At 44.5% G+C, this 13,712-nt stretch overlaps 1 long non-coding RNA gene across 1 annotated transcript; it reads right to left on the bottom strand.

The window, feature by feature from the left end:
* Window positions 1–1,402: 1,402 nt before the first annotated feature.
* Window positions 1,403–3,008, bottom strand: LOC309493623. Its single transcript, XR_014204023.1, has 3 exons — window positions 2,681–3,008; window positions 2,008–2,066; window positions 1,403–1,579 (listed from the first exon to the last, which is right to left on the bottom strand). It is a non-coding gene; the product is annotated as an uncharacterized lncRNA (long non-coding RNA).
* Between the last annotated feature and the right edge of the window lie 10,704 nt (window positions 3,009–13,712).

Genomic DNA, 13,712 nt, shown 5'->3' with positions numbered 1-13,712 from the left:
AGCAAGATCGCTCTGGGGAATCAGATTTGATTGGACTGCAGCAAAATATGAGCTTTTCATAGATAAAAAAAAGAGAGGCTTAGCAGAAGACGGATCCAGGATTCTAGATCAATAACACTGAAAGATCTACCACCCAAGGAGGATATAATCTAAGCCAAGGACAGCTGGTAAACCACACGTAGAAGAGAGTCTTCTGCAGAAGTGAAAGAGGCTATGGATTTATATTAGTAATTCTGACAGATGGACAAGGCCAATAGCTTGAATGCAGAACACTTTGCAAAGAACTCTAGCTGAGCACAGAGCTGCAAGTTACAGATTGTGGACTAAAATGTAATTTACATTTAATTAATATTAGATTTATTATTTTAAAATATACATAATTTATTTCCATCTTCTTGAAGCCAAAGACCCATATATATGATTAAAATGACCTTCCTAGTCTATATATTTTTTATTAAAAAAAAATTGAATTCTTAAGAATATTTAATGTGATATTATAAACTCAAGCAAGTGAAATAGTTGTTTCTGAAATTAAATAATTGGCTTTTTACTGCCATTTTACTAAAGCAAATTCTTAAAACATCATCTAAAAAAATATTTTACTTATTTATAAATATTTTTTCTACAAAAAAGTAGTCTTTAGAAAGCGGAATAAAACAGTCATATTGTAATTGTTAAACATATTTCAAAAATAATTTGTAAAATGTTTGTTTTTCTTTCAAAGTTTTCATGGACTCCCTATAGCACATATTTGCAGACCCCCCTTTTAAAACTCCTGTTCTACAGCCATTTTCAAAAAAAAAATTGAAAATAGCCTTTCAAAACATGTCCTCATTTAGCCCATGAGAACAGCCATCCTTCTCGTCGCCAACAACTGCATTTTTTACCATGAACAGTTTTGAGTGTCATGTACAGTATATATGCCCTTTCCTATCAACATGTGCACTTATCTAATATACAGTGCAGCAATTAAATGTGTTCATTAACCCACAAATGACCACACACTTAATTTCTGCTTATACACTCTAAAAACTCCTGGGTCAAAAATAACCCATAATGGGTTATTTTTGACCCAACTCCTGGGTTAAAAAGGGACCAACTAATTTATGGGTTATTTCAACTCAGAAAATTGGGTTATGCTTTTTGACCCACATTATGGGTTAAATACCTGACCCAAATGTTGGGTTTAAAAAACCCAACATCTGGGTAGAAATAACCCACAAATTAGTTGGTCCCTTTTTAACATAGGAGTTGGGTCAAAAATAACCTAACTTGGGTCACTATCCCAGTATGCCTTATTTCTGAAAATAAAACTTTGTTTTACATTATATTACACACTTCAAGCACTTTTACATTTTTATTGCATTAAATAAAAATCTATAAGAAAAAACACACACTTGGACATGTTTATTTTCATATTTATTTTAGGTCACACTGTAATAACAATATTAGAAATAAAAAATAGAAAAATAAACAACAATTCTCAGAAGAGCCTCAGGAATTTAAGCCTGGGGCCAACTTTGGGGACAAGATTTTTGATGGTGTCCTCATCAAAGAGAAGAAATGCCTCCTCATCTATCTGAAAGACAGAAAACAAGACAATATGAGTATTGTTAATAAGTCGAGACAATTGTGAACCACTCACCAGACACTCTTTCATTATCAAGCTAACAAATAATCACTTTTAAGGTAATGCAGTGGCTTTTTTATTTAATTTTTTTTACGTGGCCCAAATTGCTAGTTAACTAATGTGGTTATTTTGCAGCATTAACATTACCCATTTTGTGTGAATGACATATTTTCTTTCATTAAAAAGTGTAATGACAGCCCATTCTTATGCATAACAGCTTGAAGACAAGGCACAGCAATCTTTTAGGGTTGTACATACCCCACTGTCGAAGAAGTTGTGACTTTCACAAAATCTTGCACTGACACATTTAAGTCTTATTAAAAAAAAGAAGTAGGTATAGAGAGATGATATAAGGGCAATAAGAGTAAAATGCTCACCTCTAAAATTCTCTGTCAGCTCAGACAGCTGCCACTCAGTTAGCTTATCAGCGACAAAACTGTGGAGAAAACATAGCAATATAGAGGTTAGCAACAATTTGAAGACTTGACCCGCTTCTTTAACTCTACCTAACGTTACTTCAGCCAGTAGAGCACTGTATAATATGATAAGCCCGGCACAGCTGGTAAACATAACTCAACTATTGTGTTGCCTCGTCGCTCTGTAGCCGCAGCTATGGGGCTCGCACACCGGACGAGAAGCGCCGCGTCGCGTCTAGGACAACTCGAGGTATCGCTCACCGGACGTGCACTCTCTCAAGGGGCTCGCGAAGCGCAGCGCCGCGTCTTTAAAATTCGAACACATTATTCTCTATGAGTGTAACGGACACACACACACACACACAGCGGCGGTCTGTCCGCGGCACCCAGCAACGGCTCAGGACCGTGTTCAAAATCGCGTCCGCTTGTGCGATAACGTTACCTCGAGTTGTCCTAGACCTAGATGTTGTCGTGATAGCCGCGGCTACATGCCAACCACAGAATTACCACGGCTAACGCTAGTCTCAGTAGCAACGTATTTATTTATTTTTTTTAGCAAATGGTGCTAAACTAGCAACAGGGACATGGACACAGAAAAGTTAACATTACATCAACACTGAAAATATTCTCTTACCTTGAATATAGATGAAGTTGCACCGATGAAGCACAGGCCAAAACGGATCGAGCGCGAAGCGACGGTTATTTCAAACGACTGTTGTGAGAAAATTCCAGAACAACTGCGCGCGAGAGAGAGAGAGAAAGCTTAGCCAACCCTATAACCCAGAACATGGGTTACTCTTTGAAAAATAACCCAGAAACCCAAACAACCCAAGAATTGGGTCAAAATATTAGCCCTATAACCCAGAAAATGGTTACTCTCTGAAAAAATAACCCATAATTTTAACCCAACACAAATAACCCAGAAAATGGGTTGAAGAAATAACCCAGGAGTTTTTAGAGTGTAGTATTTTATATAAGAAACTCACACACCTAACAACCTTCATACTGTCCTTCCCAGTGGGGTGTGGTGGTGCAGAAGTGAAACATATGCCACATACAGCAAGGTTCAGCTGGCCCATATGCCATCCGTGTGAGCACACACACACACACACACACACACACACCTCAGTATTAGACCTGAAATCCCCCTCCGGGCATATTATCCTAAAGGGCAAAATATAGAGATAATATCAAACAATCCCGCAAGCACAGTGAGAAACCTGCATATTTACTGAATTATTTCTGGAATTACAGAAACTACAGTATGTGATTGCCCACGTGTTACAGTTAAGAGCCAGTTCCTGACCCCAGTTTTCAAAACTATTAACCCAGAACCAAACGTACTCGGTTACTAACGTAACCTCGGTTCTCTCTAGAGAGGAAACGAGTACTGCGTAATATCTTACGCTAGGGGAAATCTCTTTTCCGCGAGATACTGAAGCCAAAAAATTATCCTTAATTTTGAAATAATGTAAAACGCGTTGCGGCAGCATGCAGACATAGGCGAGACAGCTCGCGCGCCTATTGGCTGCCCTGCGGCAACTGCAGCAGCCTATCGATAAGGCCCTATCGTGACGTCATCACCAATGGGGGCGCTTCGCGCCCCATACGTCACGTCCCGCCGAAACGGGCGTGGCCTGGGGCTATAAATATAGCATCGAAAGGCTAGCTTACCGGTTTTTCATCGCCGGAGCGAACCGGAGCGTGCGCAGGCACGGCAAGATACGCAGTACTCGTTTCCTCTCTAGAGAGAACCGAGGTTACGTTAGTAACCGAGTACGTTCTCTTACGAGAGGTACTCTCGTACTGCGTAATATCTTACGCTAGGGGAAACAGTGTAAAACGCCGTGCATGCTATGATCCAGCACCAAAGTCCCAAGGGCAGGTGCCCGGGCTCATGTAGTACATGATCATAAGTGACTCACAGAGAGCCCAGGAAGAGTGGCTAGAATAGCATCATTCCTGTAATGCAGCATCCTATAAGAACAGTTATAGTGATGGTATTTACTCAGTCAGGGCGACCCCGGCCTGGACTGATGAATATAGTGGGTCTTACACATTGCCCATAGAGCTGCGCGATCTAAACGAGCGTTGCTCGCGCTATTTTGGTATTCTGGGCCGGACGTACTCGGGGCAGACAGTACCGATTTCTAGACTGAAAGCAGCTTAGCTTGCAGAGCGGGAACCTCTAGGTTATAAAACCTTATAAATGTAGACGGGGAGGCCCAGCCTGCCGCCATACAGATATCTTGCAAGGCAATCCCACTAGACCAAGCCCACGACGAGGCCACGCCTCTCGTGGAGTGCGCTCTGACACCCAATGGGCACTGCAAGCCCTTAGAGGTGTAAGCCAGCGCTATAGCATCGACTATCCATCTGGATAGGCTCTGTTTCGAAACGGCGAGTCCCTTAGAACGTCCGTAGAGTGAAACAAAGAGCTGCTCCGTCTGTCTGAAAACAGACGTGCGGGACACATAAGCCCTTAGCGCCCTGACTGGGCAAAGGAAGCTGGCGTCCTTCTCCTCGTTAGAGACCGGCAGGGCAGACAGGGAAATTACCTGGGCCCTGAACGGTGTATTGAGGGATTTAGGGACGTACCCGTGCCTTGGTTTGAGTATGACTTTCGAGTCATTTGGCCCAAACTCCATACACGTCGCGCTCACTGAGAGCGCTTGTAAGTCCCCTATGCGCTTCACTGAAGCGAGAGCCAGAAGAAACACCGTTTTGAAAGACAAGTGTTTGATATCTACTGACTGGATAGGCTCAAATGGGGCACCCTTCATGGCCTCCAAGACCGTAGAAAGGTCCCATATGGGGACTGAGGGAGGTCTGGGAGGATTTAACCTCTTAGCTCCTCTAAGGAACCGAATGACCAGATCGTTCCTTCCTAGTGACTGACCAAGCGTTGGTTTGGAAAACGCTGCTATAGCCGCCACATAGACTTTGAGCGTGGATGGGGCTCTGCCTTCATCCAGTAGCTCTTGTAGGAAGGAGAGAACCTCCGTCACTCCACAGTCCAGGGGTGAAAAGCCGCGTGCTGTGCACCAGCTGGAGAACACTGACCATTTTGAGGAATAGAGCCGTCTCGTAGAGGGAGCTCTAGCCTGCATGATCGTGTTTAACACTCCCTCTGGGATATCAGAGGGTACCCGTTGATGGCCCACGCATGTAGGGACCAAAGCTCCGGGCGAGGATGCCAGATCGAGCCCCTGGCTTGAGAGAGGAGGTCCCTCCTCACTGGTATTGGCCATGGGGCAGTGCTCGTCAGCTGCATAAGAACTGGGAACCAAGCCTGGTTCTTCCAGAACGGAGCAACCAGTAACACTGAGCATCTGCTTTCCCTGATCCGCTCTAATACCTGAGGTAGGAGCGTGATGGGGGGAAAGGCATAGAGCGGGCAGCGGGGCCAGACGTGGGCCAGCGCATCCCTGCTCTTTGAGAAAAATTCCGGGCAGTGAGCGTTTTCTTGAGACGCAAACAGGTCTATCTTTGCTCTGCCGAATGTCTGCCACAGCAGTTGGACTGTCTGCGGATGCAGTGACCATTCTCCTGCTGGAACATTGTTCCTGGACAGTCTGTCTGGTCCCACATTCAGGTGGCCAGGCACATGCGCTGCTCTGAGCGAGCGCAAATTGTGCTGAGCCCATACCAGGAGGCGTTTCGCTAACCTGTATAGGTTTCGGGATGTGATGCCTCCCTGGCGATTTATGTAGGCTACCACTGACATGTTGTCCGAGCGGACCAAGACGTGGTGTCCTGCTATTTGGGGACGAAAGCGCCTCAGCGCGTTGTCGACTGCCATCATTTCCAGGCAGTTTATGTGCAGAAGCTTTTCCCGTTCTGACCACTGGCCAAAAAACGGTCTGCCCTCGAGCAGTGCTCCCCATCCCGAGGTGGAGGCGTCCGTGGACACCACCTTCACACTCGAGGAAGTCCCCAGGCTTACACCTGACTGGTACCAGTCGGTCGCTCTCCAGGGTATCAGTGCTGAGACGCATTCCTGATCGACCTTGAGACGAAAGAGACCTGAAGTCCATGCTCGACGCGGTACTTGCGCTTGTAGCCAGAACTGCAGTGGGCGCATGCGAAGCAGACCCAGCTGGAGAACTGTGGATGCTGCTGCCATGAGACCGAGCATCCTTTGAAACTTCTTTAGCGGGACTATAGTGCCGCGGCGGAAGGTTTCTGTCATGCGCTGAATAGTCAATCTGCGCTGTAGCGATATTTGAGCTGTCATTGACAGCGAGTCCAGTTCTGTGCCCAGGAAAGATATTCTCTGACTGGGAGACAGTGAACTTTTCGCCCAGTTGACTTTGAGACCCAGATTCTCGAGATGTTCGAGTAAAATGGTTCTGTGTTCTATGAGCTCCGTATGTGACTGAGCTAGAACCAGCCAATCGTCCAAGTAGTTCAAAACTCGCATTCCCCGAAGTTTCAGGGGAGCGAGGGCTGCGTCCATGCACTTCGTGAATGTACGGGGTGCTAGGGACAGGCCAAACGGTAGGACTGTGTATTGATAAGCCTGGCCCTCGAAGGCGAATCTCAAAAATTGCCTGTGACGTGACGCTATTTGTATTTGGAAATACGCGTCTTTCAGATCTATTGACACAAACCAGTCCCCGTGGCGAATTTGCGCGAGGATTTTCTTGGTTGTGAGCATTCTGAACCTGCGTTTTGAAAGCGCTACGTTCAGTTGTCTTAGATCTAGAATGGGTCTGAGACCCCCGTCTTTTTTCGGAACCAGAAAATATCTGCTGTATAGCCCCCCTTCGCTCTGAGCTTGAGATAAAGGCTCTATTGCCCCTTTGCTCAACAGCTTCGCAATTTCGGTACGAAGTACACTTGCTACTTCCTTTTCTACCGTGGTTTCGACTCGCACCGCACAACGGCGGGGACGTCGAGCGAACTGTAGCGAATAGCCTCTTTTTATAATGTTCAGCACCCATTCTGATACACCGGGAAGCTTTGCCCACGCATGTGCGTGCATAGCTAAGGGTTGAATGAGATTGGAGCTCTGGTCGTGACATAGTGGCGACCGGGGAGCTTCGGTATGCTGTATTATAGACACCGCATTTGCAGCGCTCGAGGCGGGGAGTGTTTTGATCACAGCGGGCGGTTCGCCCGCGCTCGGCTCTCTCACGGCAGGTAGCTGAGAGACGGCGAGCGTGGGGGAAACCGAGGGATTCGTCATGTCTGTGAGTGAATGTGGGCGCAGGACAGCGGGCACATTTGCACTGAAAACACCATCGACCTGAGTCGGTTGTATGTGTGTTGGTTTCGTTTTTACAGAAACCAAGAGACATGCAGCGTGTAGTGTTTGTGGGCACTGGGACGTGGGCACGTTCACTACATTCTGTGCGCAATCGACATGAGTCGATTTTATGTGCGCGAGCCCTGTGGGGCGGGCTGTGTCTGTGTGTAGGAATGGGCACTGGGCAGTGGGCATTTTTACTACACTCATAACACCGTCGGCCGTGGCCGGAATACCAGAAAATACGCTCTTTACAGGATTTATCTGGGTCGCCGTGAAAACGGCGTTTGTGTACAGGCAAGCGGGTAATGCAACCGACTTGTTTACTGCAGAGTACACTGGAACAGTCGCATGTAATGGAACTGGACGAGCGGGAAGTTTTGGTGGAAACCCGGCCGCAGCGGGGCTTGAACACCGTCGTTTTCCTAAGCTGGCTAGGAAGACTTTGAGGCCTCGGGCTTCATCTCAACCTTCGGCCGAGTCCCACGCTGTGGGGGGCGGCGGCCGGCAGAGCGAGAGCGTGGTCTCTGGTCCCGGGCCTGTCGACGCTGTGAAGCGGCGGCGGGGGGCGGTGGCTGCGAGCTGCGAGCAGACGGCTGTTTAGAGCGGCCTGATGCGGAGCTAGAGCGCTTTGGCAAAAAGTGCTTCATGGCCTGCGACGTCTTTTGTACCTCAGCGAATCTGTCCGCGAAATCTTTGACGGACGATCCAAAGAGGCCAGTAGCAGAAACGGGGGCGTCGAGGAACACAGAGCGCTCCGAGTCCGGCATTTCTGAAAGCGTCAGCCAGAGGTGTCTCTCAGCAACGGTGAGAGAGGCCATGTTCCGCCCTATGGCCTGTGCAGCGGATTTCGTAGCGCGGAGTGCGAGGTCCGTAGCGCTCCTTAAATCCGCCACGTTGATTGCTTCCGTGCCTTCCTCGTCCAGCTTTCGGAGAAGGTTAGCTTGGAAGATCTGGAGAGTGGCCATAGTGTGTAGCGCTGATGCAGCCTGCCCAGCGGCGGTGTAAGCGCGACTGTGCAGGGTGGAAGTAGCGCGGCAGGCTTTTGAAGGTAGCGCCGTCTTAGTCCGCCGTCCAGCAGAGGGCGGGCAAAGATGGGCTGCTACCGCCTCCTCCACTAGAGGGAGAGCGAGGTATCCTCTGTCTTTGGCACCGTCCACCACGGAGAATGCCGCCGAAGCAGAGGAACGTAGCCTGGCTGAAAAAGGGGCGCTCCAAGACTTTGCCAGTTCTTCATGAAGCTCAGGAAGAAACGGGGCGGGTCTTGAGGGCGTGGAAACGCGGTCCCCTTGCAGAAAACAGCCGTCCAGACGGTTGCGTGTAGGCTCGGCGGGCGCGGACCACTCGAGGCCGAGGCTCTCTGTGGCCTGTGTGAGCAGACGCATCAGCTCAGCTTCAATGCTGGCCCGTTTTCCTGACGACTCGCGGGCAGAAGAAGGGGCGAGGTCCACAGAGCTCGCCCAATCCTCGCTGTCCGAAGCCAGGATAGAGCAGTTGTCCTCCTCGAAAACTGCCGCTTCTTCCTTGTCATCTCCGGCGGAAGCGGCGGCCAGCGGCGGCCACTGTCCGGGAGTGAGAGACTCGAGAGAAGCAGACGGCGAAGCTGGCAGGCGCACCGGCGAGCTTTTCTCGGTGGGAGGCTCAGGGATCCGCTGAGCACGGCGCTTTTTACGGCGCGGCGTCGAAGCGGGGGGTGCAGGCTCGTGGAAAGTTGCCATGCGAGTCCTCAGAGTCGCCATAGGCATAAGCTCGCAGTGAGGGCATCCGCCGTCAGCGAGCGCTAGAGCCGCATGTCCTTCACCCAGGCAGGAAACGCAGATGACATGGCGGTCCCCGTCGCTGAGTGGGGCTCGGCACGAGCCACAGGATGGACGAGACATCTTGAAAAAGACGCTCTGCTCTTTTAGAAAGGGAGTGTGAGTCGCGGCGGCGAACACACACAATGCAATGAAAGGATATAACGCCGGATAGCGTAGCAGGAACGGTGGTTGAAGGCGGCGCGGCCAGCGACTCCAGGTACCGAACTCGTCCCGCTGAAATGCTGTTTCCACGGCGCGGCTTCTTCTCTCTGGATCCAGCGATGCGTGAGCTCCGCTGAAGAGATGAAAAATCGGTAAGCTAGCCTTTCGATGCTATATTTATAGCCCCAGGCCACGCCCGTTTCGGCGGGACGTGACGTATGGGGCGCGAAGCGCCCCCATTGGTGATGACGTCACGATAGGGCCTTATCGATAGGCTGCTGCAGTTGCCGCAGGGCAGCCAATAGGCGCGCGAGCTGTCTCGCCTATGTCTGCATGCTGCCGCAACGCGTTTTACATTATTTCAAAATTAAGGATAATTTTTTGGCTTCAGTATCTCGCGGAAAAGAGATTTCCCCTAGCGTAAGATATTACGCAGTACGAGAGTACCTCTCGTAAGAGAACTACAATTCATATCTAGAGAACTCACCCACTAAAGAAATGAATGCTTTTGAAAAAAAAGTTTTTGTTTTTGTGAATGTACATTCACATAAGATGAATATTTCAGTCAAATCAGTATAAAGATTACTTGCACCCTTTGACCTGATTATTTTTAATATGGCAGTGGAGGTCAAACCCACATCTTCAGTGATTTGTTCACCTGTCTCCTTTTAGCCTTGAGAGATCATAATCATACAGATTTGCATATTTTTTTCTGTCAATTACCTTTTTAAAATATGTTTATTGTGTGTTGTTTTTAATGTAGTCAAGATCTAGTCTAGAGTTGTGACAGGGTTATACCTGTTGGGATTCAGCAGAAAATGTCAGCAAAATAAGGGCACCAACAACCTGTGTTAACGCAAAATCTATTAACTGACATAATGACTTTCACAGCTTGAATTTTCTCTGTCTAGCGCCTTCAAATCAGACCTGTAGAGACTGACAGAGCAGAGTTCTCCATCCTGCCCACCTGTTAGCCATTACATTTTATCTCTTTCTTGCTCTCGTAGTACCTGTTCTCTACAATCTTCTCTGAGACGTGTGGCTAATTAGCTGAGTGTTTTGTGTAAAAGCTCACAGTGAGATGTCGTGTAGAACCATAATTTCACTTTCAGACGCTGATCTTGGCAATGACATCGAAGCAGCCCCAAGTGGCTTTTGCCCTAATAGTGGCACATTACTAATTCACAACTCTCTTTACATGCAGTCCCTTGAGAACTCACTGAAATGTGAGAAAAAAAGGTTGAGCCTCACTACTGACTAACTCTTCTCAGCAGTATGATGGCAGTATGATGATCATCCTGCTTCTGGCACTGGAATAAAATTTGAGGGTGAATGTCAAAAGCCTGAATGTGTAAAAAAAAAAAAAAAAAAAAAATCTATATTCTTTTTGCTATAAAAATGCTATTATAAAACAGTGTAAGAAACAAAGGGAGTATATACAGGAAGTGGATAAAATTTACCAGTTTCTTCAATGCTAAAAACACAATGCAATGCGTAATTCAAAATACAGGCAAAACCACCTGTGAAAATTAAATCCAAAAATGCCTTCATATTAACACAGTATATAGTTATTGGGCTGCATTTTTATGGACTTTTCTTAGAGTGTATATTAAATATTATTTATGTTTAATTAAACTTATATGAAACAGTTAAGTTCAAAACAGCAAAGAAATTGTTAATAAATGGAGATGGATCATTTAAAAGGTAGAAATATGAATCTATGCACAGCTTTAGAAACATTACAATCTTTACAAATCCTTTTATATCCTATATTTTTTTTATAAATGTATAATTCATAAGAAATGTCACATTAGGTAAATATGTTGTGTTGGCATTTAACAATTAATCTCATTGTTTAAGTAATGTCATAATTCCTGTCTTGTGTTCCCCTTGTCTTGTGTGGACTTTTGTCATTTCCTGTCCTGTGCCATGTTTTGTAGTCCTTTGTAGTTTTTCTTGTTTATTAGTCTTCCCAGGTGTCTGATTAACCACGCCCCCTTGTTATCTTGTTTAGCTTGTTTGCCTGTGTATTTAAGCCCTGTGTCTAGGTCAGTATTTGTTAGTTATAGATGTTGTATGTTCTGTTCCTGAATTTGTCAAGTTTTGAGTTTATTTAATAAAAGACTACTGCTGCACGTAATCCTGCTTCCTCCTATGTTTCAACCGCATCGTTTAAACTATTAAATCAATATTCTAAAGGTATGAACAAAGGATTAGTTGTGCATATTGAAAATTCTTACACTTTAAATTGTCCATAAATTAATAATGTCTATACGAAAATGTAGCTCTGAAAGAACCACACATGTAGAGTACCAATTTCTTATGAGATCACATTGGTAAATCCTTTATATTTATTTACTGTCACCTCAGGAGTAGTCATGTGTAATAGTTATTTCACCCCATAGTTAGTTTCTAATAGGTTAAACTATTTCTGTTACAACTCACTCAATGTTAGAACACTGACTGCTTTCACCTACCATTAGCACAGACCTACCATAGCTAAAGTGAGAAACAACTTTATAAAGTCGAGATACAAGCTGTGTCCCAATGTGAAGGCTGGATCCTCCGAAGGCCAAAAGCGTCACGACGAAGGATGTCCCAATTCAAAGGCTTCACCCTTCGAAGGTCACATTTGAAGGCCGATTGCGTCACCGCGGTGCGATGAAGGCTACCCTGATTCAAAAGCGACGCCAAATGCACCCTTCGTTTCCCATGAAAGGAAGGATACATAAAAGGATCCTTAGAGGCCAATGCTACCCCATAAGGCTTTGAGCGCCGGTGACGACTGCATTTTTATTTAAAAATATTGCACCATGAGAGTTAGGTGGTGGATGGCAAATTCACATTTAAATGTAAGTATTATGTTTTCATTTACTCAAATAGCTAGCGAAACCAGAGTTAAAAGCCACATGTTTTTCAAACATTGCTTGGCTTCATTTGTCAGGTGGTTTGAGGCAAAACGTGTGCTAATATTAGTTTAATAATCGTTTCAGGGTGCAAGGAGCAGACAGCTCAATTTATTTTATGCAACATTTGGCAACAGTATAATCAGTATAGCAACACTATGAAAAAGTTGTTGTTGTTTCAAAGGGGGAGTTACAAAAATATATATAAGAACTACTTTCTTTTTCACAGCCATAAACCTTTGCAAACAGTCCAATTTGAGCAGATGAGCTTGCTTTGCCAACTGTTATCCAATTAACTTTTAATGCAAGTGCACTCTAATAAAAATATGACTGGATTTCTAAATAATGCATTACTGGTTTAAGAGACTGATGAATAAAGTCATGTTCAGACTGCCAGCAAAAATCATTTTTTGGCATATCCAGACTTTATCCAGATGGGTTTTTGAAAGAATGATTCAAACCACTATGGAGGTGGTTTGAAATGCGATTCCAATCAGATTTTTTACAGATGAGTCTCAGTCTGGAAACCCTTGCTGCTCAAATCAGATTGCGTCACTCTTAACGCGACACACGATAACATCAAAACTGGTGACGGAAATGGCATTCATACGGTGTTCAAATGGTATTTCCTTAAGATTTCTGCATTTTCCTGTGCGATGGAGGAGTTCTGCACTGCAATTTGACAGAGTGCATATTTGGATTGTGAGATTGAAATTTTGAAAGCCTTGTCACATACGTGTGTACGCCTACGTTATTAATAAAGAAACCAATGCATAGGTTTATGGGGCTCACGCTGAAAATAACAGCAACATTTTGTCACATTTAGCCTCAAACAATGTTTAAAAAACTGGTATTTGTCAACTTAGAGATATTTTAAATAGTTAAATCTAAATATTAAATGTTACACCTAAATGTTAAATGTTAATTCTAAATGCTAAATCTAAATCTAAATGTTAAATCTAAATCTAAATGTTAAATCTAAATCTAAATCTAAATGTTAAATCTAAATAGGCTATTAAATCTAAATCTAAATGTTAAATGTTAAATGTTAAATCTAAATCTAAATCTAAATGTTAAATCTAAATATTAAATCTAAATCTAAATGTTAAATCTAAATGTTAAATCTAAATGTTAAATCTAAATCTAAATCTAAATCTAAATGTTGAATCTAAATGTTTCGGGTGAAACTAAATATTTAACCAAGAATCCATTTCCTCGGATGAGATGGTTTTTATTCGTTATTTGACACTATAAACCATGCTATAAACACACACTGACCTCCTCAAGCTTTTATTTTGGCACTTCCGGTTACCGGTATTTTGCATATTAGTTAAATATTTAGTTTCACCCGAAACATTTAGATTCAACATTTAGATTTAGATTTAGATTTAACATTTAGATTCAACATTTAGATTTAGATTTAGATTTAACATTTAGATTTAGATTTAACATTTAACATTTAGATTTAGATTTAACATTTAGATTTAGATTTAACATTTAACATTTAGGTGTAACATTTAATATTTAGATTTAACTATTTAAAATATC

Source organism: Leuciscus leuciscus (genome assembly GCF_965113295.1).
Source record: "Leuciscus leuciscus genome assembly, chromosome: 3".
NCBI lineage: Eukaryota > Metazoa > Chordata > Actinopteri > Cypriniformes > Leuciscidae > Leuciscus > Leuciscus leuciscus.
Note: the sequence above shows the minus strand (reverse complement) of the source record. Positions and strands in the feature narration are given on the sequence as shown.